Source organism: Podarcis cretensis (genome assembly GCF_951804945.1).
Source record: "Podarcis cretensis genome assembly, chromosome: 2".
NCBI lineage: Eukaryota > Metazoa > Chordata > Lepidosauria > Squamata > Lacertidae > Podarcis > Podarcis cretensis.
In genome coordinates, this window is record NC_137171.1 from 20,042,698 (window position 1) to 20,059,794 (window position 17,097).

At 44.4% G+C, this 17,097-nt stretch overlaps 1 long non-coding RNA gene across 1 annotated transcript in view; it reads left to right on the plus strand.

The window, feature by feature from the left end:
- The first annotated feature begins 467 nt into the window (after positions 1-467).
- LOC307210143 overlaps positions 468-17,097 on the plus strand; it is a 50,539-nt gene continuing 33,909 nt past the window's right edge. Inside the window, exon 1 of the long non-coding RNA XR_013835869.1 lies at positions 468-2,518. This is a non-coding gene — a long non-coding RNA (uncharacterized lncRNA). The remainder of the gene's footprint in view (positions 2,519-17,097) is intronic.

Below are 17,097 nucleotides of genomic sequence, written 5' to 3' on the forward strand. Positions count from 1 at the left end.
CAGTGATTTAGACCACAGCGTCACTGGTTCCCACAAACTGGAACACACCTCTTGACCCTGGTCCTTAACACCTGAGATGTGCATTTTCAGGGGCCACCCTATTCTACGATTGCAATCTGCTTTATTAATTTTTTTTAATATTGAATTATGAATTGTAACACTCTGTGGGACCTTGCTGCTGAAAGGCAAGTAATAAAAGCAACAAATGGGGAGCCACTACAGAGAAGGCCCACTGCCGTGTTGCCACCCTCCGGACCACACGCCGAGGAGGCACACAAGGAAGTGCTTCAGATGATGAAGGCAGAGTCTGGGGTGGTTTATATGGAGAGAGGGGGTCACTGAAAATAAATGAATTCTGGGTTGGCTTGATTGACAATCAAAATCCCAAATGAATAAGATTCCGCCACGTGAGTCTGCCTTCTTTTTGAAGATACGATACGATATTTTTATTGTCATTCTCCCATACAGAACAATGACATTTAAAAATCTACATAAGAAATTCAAAAACCCCTAAAAACTCTGAAACCCCATTTTAAAATACAATATACTTCTATAGAGACTCCTTATACAGTGGTACCTCGGGTTAAGTACTTAATTCGTTCCGGAGGTCCGTTCTTAATCTGAAATTCTTCTTAACTTGAAGTACCACTTTAGCTAATGGGGCCTCCTGCTGCTGCCACGCCACCAGAGCATGATTTCTGTTCTCATCCTGAAGCAAAGTTCTTTACCCGAGGTAATATTTCTGGGTTAGCAGAATCTGTAACCTGAAGCGTATGTAACCCGAGGTACCACTGTACTGCGTTTAAAACCAAAATTGAATTTGGGTAGAAACTGTTTCTCAGGCGGCTAGTCCTAGTCTTTATAACCCTGTACCTTCTTCCAGAAGGAAGAAGCTGAAAGAGATCATTTCCGGGGTGCACACTATCCTGCGCTATCTCTGCAGCTTTCTTATGGCACCTGGCAGCATAGATTTGATCCAAGGTAGGAAGAGTGCACCCATTTATTCTCTCTGCAGTCTTTACAACCCTGGACAGCATTGTTTTTTTCCCTGGCCGTGCAGCTCCCAAACCACACACACAGACCATAAATTAATACACTCTCCACAGTACAATGGTAAAATGCCATCAGCAGGTCCTTTGAGAGATTGTTTTTCCGGAGGATTCTCAGAAAATATAACCTCTGCTGCGCTCTCTTCATCAGGTCTTTGCTGTTTTCTCCCCAGGTTAGAATGCAGTAATATATGCAGGCTCTGGGCATGCATTCACACAACCTTTGTGCACGCCATAAACAAAAGGGGGGAGGAAGTGTCATATTGCACTCCGGTTCCCGTGGTTGTCTGTGCTTTAAAAACATGGTGCATGAATCAATCAAACTCACGATATAGATCGACTTTGCTGCTCAGAGGGCGGGGCACGCGATTCCGAGGAGAACCCTAGATCTCCGCAGCTATAACCACTAGGAGGCAACCTCTCCCCTTTCTTGCGACCGAAGCGCGGGTGGGGAGGGTGTGTGGAGAGAGAATCACCCTGCTCTTGAATGCTCAGATGGCAGCATTCAAAGGGGGGGCGGGCGAGAGGCGAGAGAGCGAGCGGGGAATACGGGAACCACGAAGGTGGTGTCAAGATTCCGCCCGAGGGAGCGCGGCATTCCGACGCGACGGTCCTGCCGGATTCCTGGCGAGGACCCAGCCGTGCGTCTGGCGGAGCGCAGGGCGCGCAGGACTTGAGCGCAAAGAGGCGCTCCCTTCTTTTGGATGGCGGGCGGGCGGGCGGGCGGCTCCCCTTTGCAAATGTGCCCGGCGGAATTGCACCATCGGAGCGGGCTCCCTGCAGGGGGTGGGGACCCGAGGGCGCTTCCTTAAACAGGCACCAGAAGGAGCGGGCGGAGGCAAGCCAGGCACGCCGCGATCCTCCTTCCTCCTGGGCGGCTGCCGTCGCTGCTGCTGCTGCTGGATTTGCTGCTGTCGCTGCTGCCGTCGCCCAGCCCAGCCCAGCCCAGCCCAGCTGCAGCTCGGGCTTCTCTGCATGTGTCATCGAACACGTGGGGCTCTTTTTGCGCCGCGGAAACTTTCGAGGGATACTTGCTTCCAACTTGGACTCGCGCACGGGCGACATCGGAATGGGGAGGCGCGGGAGAGAGAGAGAGAGAGCTCTTCGATCCACTGCACCGATCCAGACGCCTCTTTCCTGGACGTGATCGCTTCGCTGCCTTCCCTTTCTGCTGGCGCTTGGAATTGCGCTCCCGCGTCGTGAAACCACGTCTGGACACGCCAACCCGCTTCTTCCTCCCTTGCCCTCTTTTTCACGTGTGGGAAATGTGGCATGCGTGTCTTTGGAAGGAATGGGCTCTGGGTGTTGGGGTTTTGCTGCTGTTGGTTTTTTTTTTTTTTTAGCCCAAGTGGCGAACCTCGCCCTCCCTGCACCTCCCTCCCTTAGTTCCTTCCTGGGTCCGCTTCATAGTTTCGAGAAGATCTGGAAGGCCATGCTATTGACGCCCAGGAGACCCACTTGGACCCAAGGTAAGCGGCGAGGGCTGGGGTAGAGGGAGAAGAGAGCAACTCCGCCAGCGTGTTTTGCGTGCGCGTGTCAACTTTTCAGCTGCGTGCGCTTCGAGACTAGGCGGTCGCTGTCACCGCCCCGTCGGTCCGTTTCTTCGCAGCAGACGGCGATTAGGGAGACCGGGTCCCTTGCGAAGGGTTGGGCGATCAAGCGTGCGCACGTTCCGACGACCGGGACGTGAGGAGACGCGATCGAGGACCGGTGTCTCGTCGGAATGCTCAGGGCGTGCTCGACGAACCCGCCGCGGACGCGGGTCCTGCTTTCAGAATTAAAAGGACACCAACACACGCCCCTCTGGGACTCTGTCGCAAGAGTGCTCTGCTTTGGAGAGCTGCCCGTGCCAATTCAATTTTCGCCCCAAACGCGTTTCCTAAACAGGGAGCTAGCTAGTTAAAAATTAACACGCGTTTGAAACAAACCGAAACGAAAACAGAGTTGACCCCCATAACATCAGTGAGTTGCGCGCGCCTGGAGTTTGACTCAAGTTCTCCAGAAATATCTGGAGTTGGGTCTATTTGTTTTTCTGGCTTGACTATCTTTCAATCATTTTTTTTTTAAAAAAAGAAAATAACAAAAATGTCCCAAGCCCTCCTGAAGGTGCGTCACGTGTGAACGATCGAGCGGCGGGTGAATGGGGAGTTTGGGGCTGGGTCTTTGCGGGCGAGATGAGAAGTTTCTGCCTTCAACTGGCCTACAAAGTCCCATTTCTCGGCTCCCAAGTCTTCGCCCTTTTCTGCTGCCAACCTGATGTCCTCTTCCCTCAGCGGCTGAAAGTTTTAAATGTGGGGAGGTTCCTAATATTACAGGCCGGGGTGAGCGGTGGGGGGGGGGGGAGAGATCTAATGCCTCTTTGCAAACGCAGATCCCCAAATGAGATCTCCCCTTGCTTCCCCTCCAAAGCTGGCAATGGCTTGGCGTGTTTCTTCTCCAACCACCCTAACACGGTTTAGGGCAGGGCATATTGATCAAGGAAACGATCCAGCCACCGTGGAGCACTTTTAAGAGCACTTTGGTTTGAGTGAGAAAGCTAAGCTGTCTGATGCTCAGTGGGTTTCCACTGCGCTTCGTTTTGACTCTAGTTTTAGCAAATGGCCGTAGCTGTAGTGACTGGTTCCAAACCAACACTGAAATCAAAGAAAGTATAAGAACAGATGCCAACATTTCAGAGGTTACACTTTAAAAGTTAAAAAAAAATATATTAAATTAAACTTGGTCAGAGACCAGACTTGTTTCTTGCCCTGTAATTTGCTATTAAAAATATTAAGTACAGTACCAACAGGGTGTCGCTGTCAATTGAAAGTTTGACGTTGTTTTCCGCTGAAACTGATTTCGCAGGCCCACGAGGAAAGATATTTATGTCTCCTCAATCTGCAAGTCATGCTAATCAAATCTGGTTTAAGGCCTTCATCTCTTTACCTATGCCTTTTTACTCTCTCTTTTAAAGAAACTCTTCTCCATATATATATATATATATATATATATATGAAAATAGAGATTAATTACTGCACATGTTGCCTCCATATAGTTCTTTTGGCTAAAAGCACAAATCAGCTGATGATCTGCACTTTTACGCCCAGAAAAATTAGGCCATCGTAACTTTATATACTGCCTGCGACAATGAATATCTTTTTGCTTACATACATATAACGTAAGTATTTTAAAAACGAAAAACCTAAAAAAGTTAAATTGCTTATTTTAAAGATTGTCTTCTTTTTTTTTAAGGTTGTCTTTTATCATTTCTATTAAGAACATAAAGACGACTTTTTAAAAATATGCGGTCTGTATTCATGATGATGGTGGCTGTTTCATTTAGGTATGTTTGTGTATCTGGTGCAATTTGGAAAATCTTTTAGCTGAAATGAAGTTACAGGCAACACTTCATTGCTAGGGAGGAAAGCTGAGTCCATGTGTGTTACGCAGAAGTAAGCCTCTCTGAGTTCAGTAGGGAATAAGTAATTGTGCGTACGACAGTAGCATTTAAAAGCCTCTTTCCGAATTTAAATCCTGAAGCAAAAGCTCTAAATCAGCACAATTAATTATTCTTACCATAACTAATGTGGTCATTGTGGTATACTTCTCCAAAGTCCCATGACATGTAACTTACGTTATAGCTTGCTCTTTTCTACATAAACAGGTAGATAGATTGATAAATAAATAAATTTCCTCAGCCTGGGAGTATTCCCTCACCCCACCCGCCTCTTCAGTTAAATATTTCAATTTCCTGCAGATTTATTCTAAAACAATCTTGATCATTTTTCATTTTCTCCTATATCTTTATGAGCAATGGGAAAAAATCCTGGCCCAATTCTCCCAGATCTGAACTCGCATGTTCAGATTACGCAACCGATGAAATTTGTAGCCAGCCTTTGCTAATTAGATTTAATCTGGTGCGTTATGAATTTATCCACACCCCAATTCATGAATAAAACAAAATTAATGTTTCCCCAGCTTTTTCAAAACTAGTCCTCCTGTTCGGCCTTTGCTTACCGTGTGTGTAGTCCCACATATCTTTGGGTAAATATATATTTTTTCAAGTCCTACGCAGTTCAAGAGAGCCATTTATTGTTGTTGTTATTATTATTTGCTAGGAAACGGTTTATAAATGTAAATAATAAATAATATGAACACGTTAGTTTGCAAAGGCTTTTAAAAACCCATTGGGAGCTTGGGATATGATATTAAGAGTGTCCCATCTTCTGCCCCCCACCATAAGGCAGAGTTCGAGCCATAGAGCCATAAACCTACAGAACGTCCTCTTTAATTAAGAGACCACCAATGTAACCTTAAGTGGACACGTTTGGAAGACTAGGCCATTGAAATCACAGCAATTTATTTCCAAGTGACACTTTGCCTTTAGGATCAAGGTGCCAGTTTTTGATCCACAGGCTGGAATTTAACGTTCTTGTAACGAAATCATGCCAAACGATTCAAAAGCTCTAGGTTCAGGTAGGCAGCCATTGTTGGTCTGACACAGTCGAAATATATAAAAAAATTGTTCAGTAGCACCTTAGAGACCAACTAAGTTTGTTCTTGGTACAGTGGTACCTCAGGTTACATACGCTTCAGGTTACGTACGCTTCAGGTTACACACTCCGCTAACCCAGAAATAGTGCTTCAGGTTAAGAACTTTGCTTCAGGATGAGAACAGAAATCGGACTCCGGTGGCGCAGCAGCAGCAGCAGGAGGCCCCATCAGCTAAAGTGGTGCTTCAGGTTAAGAACAGTTTCAGGTTAAGAACGGACCTCCGGGACGAATTAAGTACTTAACCTGAGGTACCACTGTATAAGCTTTCTTGTGCAGACACACTTCTTCAGATAACAGATTCAAAAGCTGACTTGGATACAATTTCTACGCTGTTTCTTTGGGCTTCCAAAGAGCTCCATTTTTTTTGCAACTGTTTGTTTCAAGTAACTTCTTCTAAGATACAAACCTTTTACAGTATAACTTGCCATTACAGTGGCACCTCTGATTAGATACGCTTCAGGTTATAGGCTCCGCTAACCCAGAAATAGTACCTCGGGTTAAGAACTTTGCTTCAGGATGAGAACAGAAATTGTGCTCCGGCAGCACGGCAGCAGCAGGAGGCCCCACTAGCTAAAGTGGTGCTTCAGGTTAAGAACACTTTCAGGTTAAGAATGGACCTCTGGAACGAATTAAGTACTTAACCCAAGGTACCACTGTATATCATTACCTTTTTCAGATAAAGAATGCCAAATTGCTTGTAAAAAATTGTTGTATGCCTGGGAGCTGGATGTTGCAGATACATGCTTGGAAGAAAAATCCCACTTTAGTCAATGGGACTTGATTCTGAGTAAACTGCCACAGAACGGCAGGCATGAAGCCCAATTCTATGCATTTTTATTCAGAAACTCCCACCGAGTTCTGTAGGGCAAGATGCTGTCAGCTGCATTTAGGCTGCAATTCTAACCCTCTTGCCTTGAAGTAAATGCCCTAAAAATTCAACAGGACTCGAGTAGACATGGTTAAGATTGTGCTATTCCTTTGGAATGAGCCCCACTGAATTTATTCAGAAGTTAATAGGCTGGAATGACATTGAAAACATTGCTAGCTAATATATGTTTTCGTCCAGACCCAGCGATATAGGTTTGTTCTTGTTCAGTTGCCTGTCTTGGACATCAGTGGACTGAAAGGCGGCGGGGAAATTTACTTAAATAAATAAAAATAAATAAATAAAAATATATAAGTTGGATTTTTTAAAAAATCCAACTTATATACCAAAGCTAAAGCCACTCTGTTCCAGAGTGGTCTGGAAATCTGTATCTTACGATGTCCCAGACTTAAATTATTTCACGCAAGTTATCTTACAGACTGCAACCCAAACTTATTTTCAAAGCCGTTATCGGCATACTTTAGCGACATGATAAATCTGGTTGAAATAACGTGTGTTCGCTCAGAGGGTCAATGCACAGAGTTGCATACCGCAAACTTATTGCAAAAGGGTCGCCTAATATGGCCTATGCAAGGATACATTCCAATGTGTATGAAATGTCGACTATTTCCATTCACAGGCCCCCAGCCTCTCCCCGTTGTATGGACTAGGCATACAGGAAAATGACAGGGACTTTTGCTGCTGTCCGAAATAGCCAGACAGCCTCGTAGCAAAATCGTAATAATAATTTCAACTTTTAAAAATCTGTTTCTCTTGCTTTCTTTCCCCTGATTTAAGTTTTGTTGCTTAACGCATAAGTGTTGCAGATGTGCAGAAAGGCGGGGTGTGTGTCAGAGAGAAAACAATACGAACTTGGGACACCGTTGCCGAAACACTTCCAGAAGTGTGGTTTATAAATTCTCTTTAAATCTATAAGATTTAACATTTATTACATTAGGAATTCTGTTTGGTTCATGCTGTGGTCACAGAAAGGGGAAATGTGTCATGGATTGGGCTATTGATCATTATTATTATTACTATTATTATTATTATTATTATTATTATTACTCAACAAAATAAGGACGTGATGCAGCACACAGTTACCTGTGTTTAAGTTTCTGTTAAAATCGCCTGCAACAAACAGTGGGATCACCAAGGCAAGGTACTGTAAACCACCCTGTGAGGTACATATATTTAATACAGAACACAGTTGTACTTTGGTTGCCAAACGCCTTGGAACTTCTACGTTTCGGCTCCCAAATGATCGAAACCTGGAAGTGAGTGTTCCAGCTTTCGAACGATTTTTGGAAGCCAAATGTGCAGCACAGCTTCCGATTGGCTGCAGGACACTCTTGTGTCCAATCAGAAGCCGCGTCTTGGTTTTCAAATGGTTCTGGAAGTTGAACGGACTCCCGGAATGCATTCTGTTCAAGAACCAAGGTACAAATGTAGAATAACCAATAACTGGGTAGTGGTCCGGGGCTCCGCTCCGCAGAATGAGCAGGAGACATCCTCTCTCCCCCCACTCCCACACCACATATGAAACAAGTCATTTAGGAACATTACCATCTGAGGAGGGGGAATCCTGACACCCAGAGTCGAAAATTTCCTAAGTGCATGACGGACACCAGACCAGAATTCTGTTTTGTGCAGGTTAAGAATGGACCTCCGGAACAAATTAAGTACGTAACCAGAGGTACCACTGTATTATCTTCAGTGGCATATATATATATATATATATATATATATATATATATATGCATAGAACTTGCATTTCCAGAAGAGTCAGGAGAAGTTTTGCCCCACCTATTTATTCGATTTCTGAAAGAGAAATAATGGCATTTCATTCCAGTCCTATTTTTCTCGGAAGCCAGTCCCATTGGTTTTGATGGAATGAACGAAGCATGCTTAGGTTTGCAGCCTTATTTTCATTTCCAGCTTATGAGTCAGTTATAATTTGTATGTGAAAAGTGCCTTTCCTTGAAGTCACCGCAGGAGTCCAGCAATGGAGGGGAGGGGGTGTTGCTTGCTCACTCCGTATGTGGCCCATGCTAAACTTTAAAGTACAGTGGTACCTCAGGTTAAGAACTTAATTCGTTCCGGAGGTCCGTTCTTAACCTGAAACTGTTCTTAACCTGAAGCACCACTTTAGCTAATGGGGCCTTCTGCTGCGGGCGCGCCGCGGGAGCACGATTTCTGTTCTCATCCTGAAGCAAAGTTCTTAACCCGAGGTACTATTTATGGGTTAGCGGAGTCTGTAACCTGAAGCGTATGTAACCCGAAGCATATGTAACTCGAGGTACCACTGTAGCCTCTGGTGTTTATACCCTTCCCACCTATGTTGTTTCCCCAGTAAAGATCACCCACCCCCCCAAAAAAGGTATTAAATAGAAATACAATAAGTAGAATCCTCACTGTGAAAAAGTAACCATATTCATTTGGAGTGAAGTCCCTGAGAATGAGAGGACTTCGTGCACATACTATCACTGGATCAGGGCATTTAGGTAGATGGATGATCGATCGATCAATCGATAGATCTCACACGTACAGACAAACATCATTATAACCACCGCTCCAATCAATGGGAGACTCTCTGATGGTCAAAATTACAGAAGATTTATCTTTCCTCAGACCATGGTCTCCCATAGAATAGAAGAGGATTCTCTCCCCTCTCTCAATTATTTCTTTGAAACATTATTTCTTTTCTCCCCTCCAGCCAAAAAGTCTCTCCGGAGCAGCTTACATGAAATCAATAACACGGTCTTGCTCCAGGCTGCTCTTCAGTGTTGGAATCACTGCCCGGCAAATTTCTCCCTCTATCAGTTTCACACAAGACTCTTAACTGGACTAGGGTGGGGTTTTTACTTTATTCTATTTTTTAACTTCAGGCAGACAGGACAACGACTTTGCGAGAGCCGGATTTCTGTTTGAGTGAAAAAAAGTTGTCCCGTTCTTAAAATGGATGGCATTGTCTTTTGTCTGCTAACGCTGTTGGGCTCCGTTCTTTTTCCGACGAACTGTATGTAAGTTCTGCTTCGAAGTTCTCCGTGTTATTGTTGCCATAGGCATTAAAGTAAAGGGAGCCCTGACCATTAGGTCCAGTCGTGACTGACTCTGGGGTTGCGGCGCTCATCTCGCTTTATTGGCTGAGGGAGCCGGCATACAGCTTCTGGGTCATGTGGCCAGCATGACTAAGCCGCTTCTGGTGAACCAGAGCAGCGTACGGAAACGCCATTTACCTTCCCGCCGGAGTGGTACCTATTTATCAACTAAGCCGCTTCTGACGGAAACGCCGTTTACCTTCCCGCCAGAGCGGTACCTATTTATCTACTTGCACTTTGTGCTTTCGAACTGCTAGGTTGGCAGGAGCAGGGACCGAACAATGGGAGCTCATGGGGATTCGAACTGCTGACCTTCCGATCAACAAGTCCTAGGCTATGTGTTTTAACCCACAGCGCCACCCATAGTCATTGGTTGTAGCTAAAACAGGCTGGTGAACCTGGTGGCACTTTAAATACTAAGGGTGAGATCCAACGTTGCGCTAGTTGATCCCCCTCCCCTTCATCAACCCCTTGTTACCCCCCCATTCTATCGTGAAGGGTGGCCCCCAACTCTTTATTTATTTTTTTAATAATATTTATTAAGTTTTGTTTAAACAATAAAAAACATACAAAATAACATAATATTTTCCAATATCCACATTTCCTTCTCATCCTTGGACTTCCTCACAACTCTTGTTCCTGCATTCTAAACTCATAGATTTTACTAGCAAATTATTGACTTGATTCCATTCATATACATATAATATAATTTTCCAATATTAAATCTCAAATTTTGAAATTTAAAATCACTCTTTTAGGGACTTGATTATAAGATACCATTTATCCAAAATTTGTCTTTTCTTCCAATTACATTTAAATTTATATTCTTTATAACTAATTTGTTGAAGCCATGCTATTACTAATCTTACATCTTTCTTAACATTCATACAATTTACAATGTTTTTGTAAATAGTCCTTAAATTTCTTCCAGTCCTCCTCCACCAGTTCTTCTCCCAGGTCTCGGACTCTGCCAGTCATTTCTGCTAGTTCCATATAGTTCATCAGTTGCATCTGCCATTCTTCCAGTGTGGGCAAATCTTGAGTTTTCCAGCATTTGGCGATGAGTATCCTTGCTGCTGTTGTAGCATACATAAAAAAAGTTCGATCCTTCTTTTGCACACTCTGGCCGACAATGCCTAAGAGAAAGGCCTCTGGTTTCTTAGGGAAGGTATACTTAAATACCTTTTTCAGCTCATTATATATCATTTCCCAGAAAACCTTCACCCCTAGGGCAAGTCCACCAGAGGTGAAAGAATGTTCCTTCAGCTTCTTTACACTTCCAACATTTATTGTCAGACACATGGTATATCTTTGCAAGCTTGACTGGAGTCATGTACCACCTATATGTCATTTTCATAATATTTTCTTTCAAGGCATTACATGCCGTAAATCTCAAACCTGTGGTCCATAACTTTTCCCAGTCAGCAAACATAATGTTATACCCTATGTCCTGTGCCCATTTTATCATAGCTGATTTGACCGTTTCATCCTGTGTATTCCATTTTAACAGCAAGTTATACATTCTTGAAATTATCTTAGAGCTGGGTTCTAACAGTTCTGTTTCTAACTTTGATTTTTCCACCTGGAATCCTATTTTTTTGTCCAACTTAAAGACTTCTTTAATCTGAGCATAATGTAGCCAATCTCGCACTTTATCCTTTATTTTCTCCATACTCTGCAACCTCCAATTGTCTCCATCTTTTTCTATTATTTCCCAATATTTCGGCCATTTGGCCTCCATATTGAGTCTTTTCGGGGCCTTAGCCTCCAGGCCCCCAACTCTTTAGACCAGATTTTGTTTTGTTTTGTTTTTGTGCAAAGTGAGACACTACAAATGGACATTACCCTAACAAATTTTAATATAGCATGAGCTTTGTGGATTGTGGCCCATTTCATCAGATACAGGTAGGATTATAGTTGTTTGCAAGTATAGTGGTACCTTGGTTCTCAAATGCCTTGGTACTTGAACAACTTGGAACCCAAACACTGCAAACCCGGAAATAAGTGTTCTGGTTTGTGACACTTTTTTGGAAACCGTACGTGGTCCTTTTTGAGTGCCAAACAACTGTTTTGAGTGGAACGCTTTGGTTTTGGAACGGACTTTCAGAACAGTATAAGTTTGAGAACCAAGGTACCACTGTATGTGGTTGCAGGAAAGGGGGGTTGTGCAGAGTAAGGTTTGAAGGAAATTAAATGCAGAAAAGGAAAGAAGGTGATATTTATCTCATTATCAATGGTCATTCACAAAAGCCAGTTGCTGTTGATAACACAGGTATTCTGGCATCGGTATGCCCATTGACACATGCAGTATGTGATTTAAAAACAAACAAAAAGCAACCTTTGTCACAATTCCATCCACAAGTGACAGAACTGAACTGCTTGATAAGTTATAGCGCAGCAGTTTTATACAGTAGCCTCCCTTTGAAGTATTGCTGTTCCAGTATAGCCATTTTAAGATCTGTTACAGGATGGGAGACTGAAATGTACAGTTCTGACATATCTTTTGATTCATGACATTTCTTTCTATTTCACACACAATATTCCTTTTGATTCGGATTTCTGGGGATAGTCAAACTATTTTTATTCGTCATGTAGTTTTCCTCGGTATACTTTGATTGCTTGTGGCACTTCGGCGTTGCCAAGGCCCAAATACTTTTAAGAAGTATTTTTATATCATGGGCTTACATGTGTTCTATATCACAAGCTGACTTGTCTGTGCAGACTGTGAATGTTTGGACAAAAGAGAAGGCTCTTTCTATTAGGCGAGGTTTGTGGGGGGGGGGAGGTGCCAAAGGAAATCTGTAAACATACAACAGGGGGCACGTTCCACACACTCTGCAGCAACAGTGCTTGCCATAGCTGAACGGGGGTTAAATTGGCATTTTCTGCAGCCAACCGGCAAAGTGTGAAAGGGAGAAGTGTGTTTCTGAACGACTATTGGACATGCCGATTGGGGCAGATGAGAGACAGAGTTCAACTCAAACTAGAGGGCTATGGGATCCTCAAACCTGCAGCTAGCAATACTAGGTTAGATCTGCTTTCTCCAAGGTGACTGTGTCCTCTGTGTGACATTGGACTCCAGGGCCTGTCAGCTCCAGCCAACATGGCTGGTGGCCAGGGAGAGTTTTAGAAACTCAGATATATAAGCCAGGCACCAAATGGCTCCTTAAACCAAGGTTACATTCACCAAAATGGAATGTCCAGTTGCCATTTTGTGGTAAGACAACGGGTAAGACAGCGGGTGGCGCTGTGGTCTAAACCACTGAGCCTCTTGGGCTTGCCGATCAGAAGGTCGGCAGTTCGAATCCCCGCGACAGGGTGAGCTCCCATTGCTCTGTCCCAGCTCCTGCCAACCTAGCAGTTCGAAAGCACGCCAGCGCAAGTAGATAAATAGGCACCACTGCGGCGGGAAGGTAAACAGAGTTTCCATGCGCTCTGGTATCCATCACAGTGTTCTGTTGCACCAGAAGAGGTTTAGTCATGCTGGCCACATGACCCAGAATGCTGTCTGTGGACAAAAGCCAGCTCCATCGGCCTGAAGCGAGATGATTGCCACAACCCCATAGTCGCCTTTGACTGGACTTAACTGCCATGGGGTCCTTTGCCTTTTTTACCTTTAAGATGGTTCTAAAGTCTTATTTTTCAACTGACTGTGATTGATTCTCAGTTAAGCATCTGGCTAGCTCAGATGACAACCTTGAGTTAGGTTAAGAGCTTTGAGAACTTAAAGGAGAAAAGTTGTTCGATCCAGGATCCACATATATATTAGCCTATCTTTTTCTTAATGGTGGCATGGATCATTCATAATGTGAGAATATTCTTCACAACAGGGCAGTGGTGTGGGGGACGTGAAGACAAGCGACAACAATTAACTATAATATTGTTCACCGCTCCTGCTCAGGCTGCACAGAAAAAGTACTGTATTTTCTGGCATATAAGACTACTTTTTAACCCAGGAAAATCTTCTCAAAAGTTGGGGGTCGTCTTATACACCGGCTACAGCAGCAGCTCCTGCAGCAACTCCTCACCAAAGGACAAAACGACAGCAAATTAAATCAGAGGACACCAAGCTCTCTAAATGAAGCAGAAATACGCTTGAAAACTGGCCGCAGAAGCCCCGCCCCCAATCACCAGCAACAGAATGAGCCTAACCACTCCCAGTAGTAGACCACATGGCCCAAAATGGCGGCCTCGCGTTGCCCCAGCAACTAGACATGTGGCCACTGCCTCAGCCCAAGCAGCCCCTGCAGTAAAAGAAAAGGAAAGGCTCACAACAAAGTCAGGGAACCAACAACAGCATTAAGCGCACCCCCGACCACTGGGAAGTGGAGCGGATTTCCGAGCCGGACTGGAGACTGTTTTGTTTTGTTTTTTATTTGGTATGCGTTGGAAGAGGGGTAGTCTTATACGGCAAGTATATCCCAAACTCTGTATTTTAACTGGAAAAGTTAGGGGTCGTCTTATACGCCCAGTCGTCTTATACGCCGGAAAATACAGTATTTTGGTTCCTGAAATTCTTTCTGATTGTGTAAGTAAAATAGAACTGATAGAATTCTACAGGATGGGTTATTAGTGTGTAAAAACAATCGTGATCTAAGGATGCCCAGATGGTGGAGATGTCAGGCAGTATCCTGACACCCAGGCATCTTCACTTGGTTGCAAGTGGCCGATACCTAGGTGCAAAATGTGCTTGGCACCTGGCTAATTTTGAACACTGGTCAGAGGATGATGTGAATGCAAGGTCCACCACTATCTTGTGGGCACCAGGTTGGAGAACATTGGGCTACATAGACAAAAGGTCTGGCAAATAGATTCTTGTCTCTATATCACTGAAGCAATCCCCAAGGAAAGTTGGTGTAGCAGTTAATAGATCTTTGGACTTTACGAGGCAAACACAGATCAGGCCAGGCTTCCCAGATCTGCGTGCAAGAGGGGTTTGTCTAGGCATGTCTCTCACGATTTCTATATTATCTCTGAGAAATATCAGTATAACACCAGCATGCATGCAGTAGTCATGTTTGCCTTGAAAACGGCGGAGCCATTCTGGAGAGATAGCTTCAGTTAGGGTTTCCCTATATCCAGAATTAGGGTGTGTGTGTTGAAAAATTGGCAAAATGTCTGGGGTTTTGCCCACAGAACCAGGTGTTTGAGTATCACTCTTTGCCTTTGGGGAGCAATTTCCCCAAAAATGCTCAACAAGTTTTTAGGTGATTTTCCTCACCAAAATAACTTTTGTGTGTGGATTTTTACTTCTTGAAATATGGCGACCCTATCTCAGCATGCTGGATACAGGCTTTAGAGTCACACAGGGCTCTTCCTCAGGTTGCATGCTTTTGAAAGGAGGAGCTCCAAAAGCAGAGGGGAATGGTGGCGACAGTCCTGCTCAGCTATGCAGCATTCATAGATCGGCAAGGTCTCTTGTAGACTGTATAATGGAGAAGCAGCAGCCTTTAAAAAAAAAAAAAGCTATTCGTTGGAGTCAATCAAGCCCCATCACTGGGGTTTCATTTAAAATGAAGCATACTGTGACTCTAGGATGGGGGAATTTGCGCCTTCTGATATGAATGCCTTTCTGCCTAAGGCTTTAATTGAGACGATGTTTTGCAGGTAGGGGCTGGTTACAATTTAGGATGGGCACTTTGATGCATGAGCAGAAAAAAGAGGATGCCGATTTGTCTGAAATTTGAGCATGCTCATTCGTAAGTACAGAAGACACTTTATTAGTAATTATTACTATAATTGAATAGAAATAAGTCTTTTGCTGTGATGCAGTGACCCATGTGTCTGCTCAAGCCACTCTTTATTCCGCTGCTAACTGTGGACGGGTAACATAAAGACGTCCTCTGCTTCCTCGCTTCTGATGGTTCTTGAACAGTAGACAGGGACCAAACAGTCCTGCAGAGAGAGGACGGTCTTTTGTAAAGTCACAAGCCCCTCAGCCCCAGTTGTGGTTATTTGGCAGGGCTACTGACTGACCAGAAAGAAAGCCATGCATGGCTTTGTTATTCTGCCTCTTGACAGCGCCTTGATGTGCAGAACTCAGCAGGGGGAAGCTTTTCACAGTGCGGAGACGCACATTATCAGCGACCGGTGTCTGCACATCAAGCTGCCGTTAAAAGCAGAAGCTGCGAGGGCCAGCTGAAAAATGGCCAGCTGTGACTCAGTCAGCACCAGTTCAGATATACAGTATTAGAAAACTCCTTCAGGATTGCCGGCTGAGCAGAGCCACAAAGCTCTGACGCAATGCGCGAATATCGAGAGGAGTGGAGATCGGTACACAAGACGTGGCCAATATATGGGCCATGGGTAGGCAAACCAAGGCCCGGGGGCCGGATCCGGCCCAATCGCCTTCTAACTCTGGCCTGTGGACGGTCCAGGAATCAGCATGTTTTTACATGCGTAGAATGTGTGCTTTTATTTAAAATGCATCTCTGGGTTATTTGTGGGGCCTGCCTGGTGTTTTTACATGCGTAGAAGGTGTCCTTTTATTTAAAATGCATCTCTGAGTTATTTGTGGGGCATAGGAATTCGTTCATCCCCTCCCCCCAAAAAAATATAGTCCCCCCCCCCCAAGGTCTGAGGGACAGTGGACCAGCCCCCTGCTGAAAAAGTTTGCTGACCCCTGGGGCTGTTTGAGCTCCTGCAAACGCTGGCTTTGGGTGGTGGTGCCCTTTGAAATTTGGCTGCATCAGAACAGAATGATGACCCGCCTCTCCTCCTCCCAGTACTGTGCTTTCAGCTACAAAATGTGTCATCCTCCAGGGAATGCATTCTGCACATGCTCAGAGTGACTTCCTATCATCTGATGAGGCTGCCGTCTTCTGTTTCCAGAACTCCAACCGTTTAGCTTGAATGCCTCGGCGAATGTGGAACACGGGATAGTTCAGTTGGTTGGAGCATGGTGCTGATAACGCCACGGTTGCGGGTTCGATGCTCGTATGGGACAGCTGCACATTCCAGCATTTCGGGGGGTTGGACTAGATGATCCTCAGGGTCCCTTCCAACTCTACAGTTGCATTTTTCTAAGTTGCCTTGTCCTCTTTGTGGTTATAAACAAGCAAACCAACAATGTGCCTGTAAGCTTGTGCAGGGCCTCTTTTCCTTCTGATAAGACGTAGCTGCTTAGTGCATGATGCATTTGAGCATGTGCAGAGTGCATCCTCAAGGTACCATGTTTCTCTTTACTTTAAATGCATCTTGTGGTGGGGGAAAAAAAGAAATAAAACCACTAACCCAATTTCCCCCTGGTTCTTCATCTTCCTGGGTATGGCAATTGGACTAGAAAACTGGGAAAATTTAATCAAAATGTTTTATAGATGGTACTTAACACCTGCCAAAGTAGCTAAAATGTATAAAACAAAAGCAAACCTGTGTTGAAGGTGCAGTAAAGCAGAAGGGACACTTATACATATCTGGTGGAGCTGTGAAAAAATCAAAAGCTTCTGGGATATAGTACTGTATATGATGAACTTTAAAAAATGTTTAAATATAACTTTGTGAAAAATACAGAAGCTTTCCTGTTAGGAATAACAGACACAGGTATAGCAAA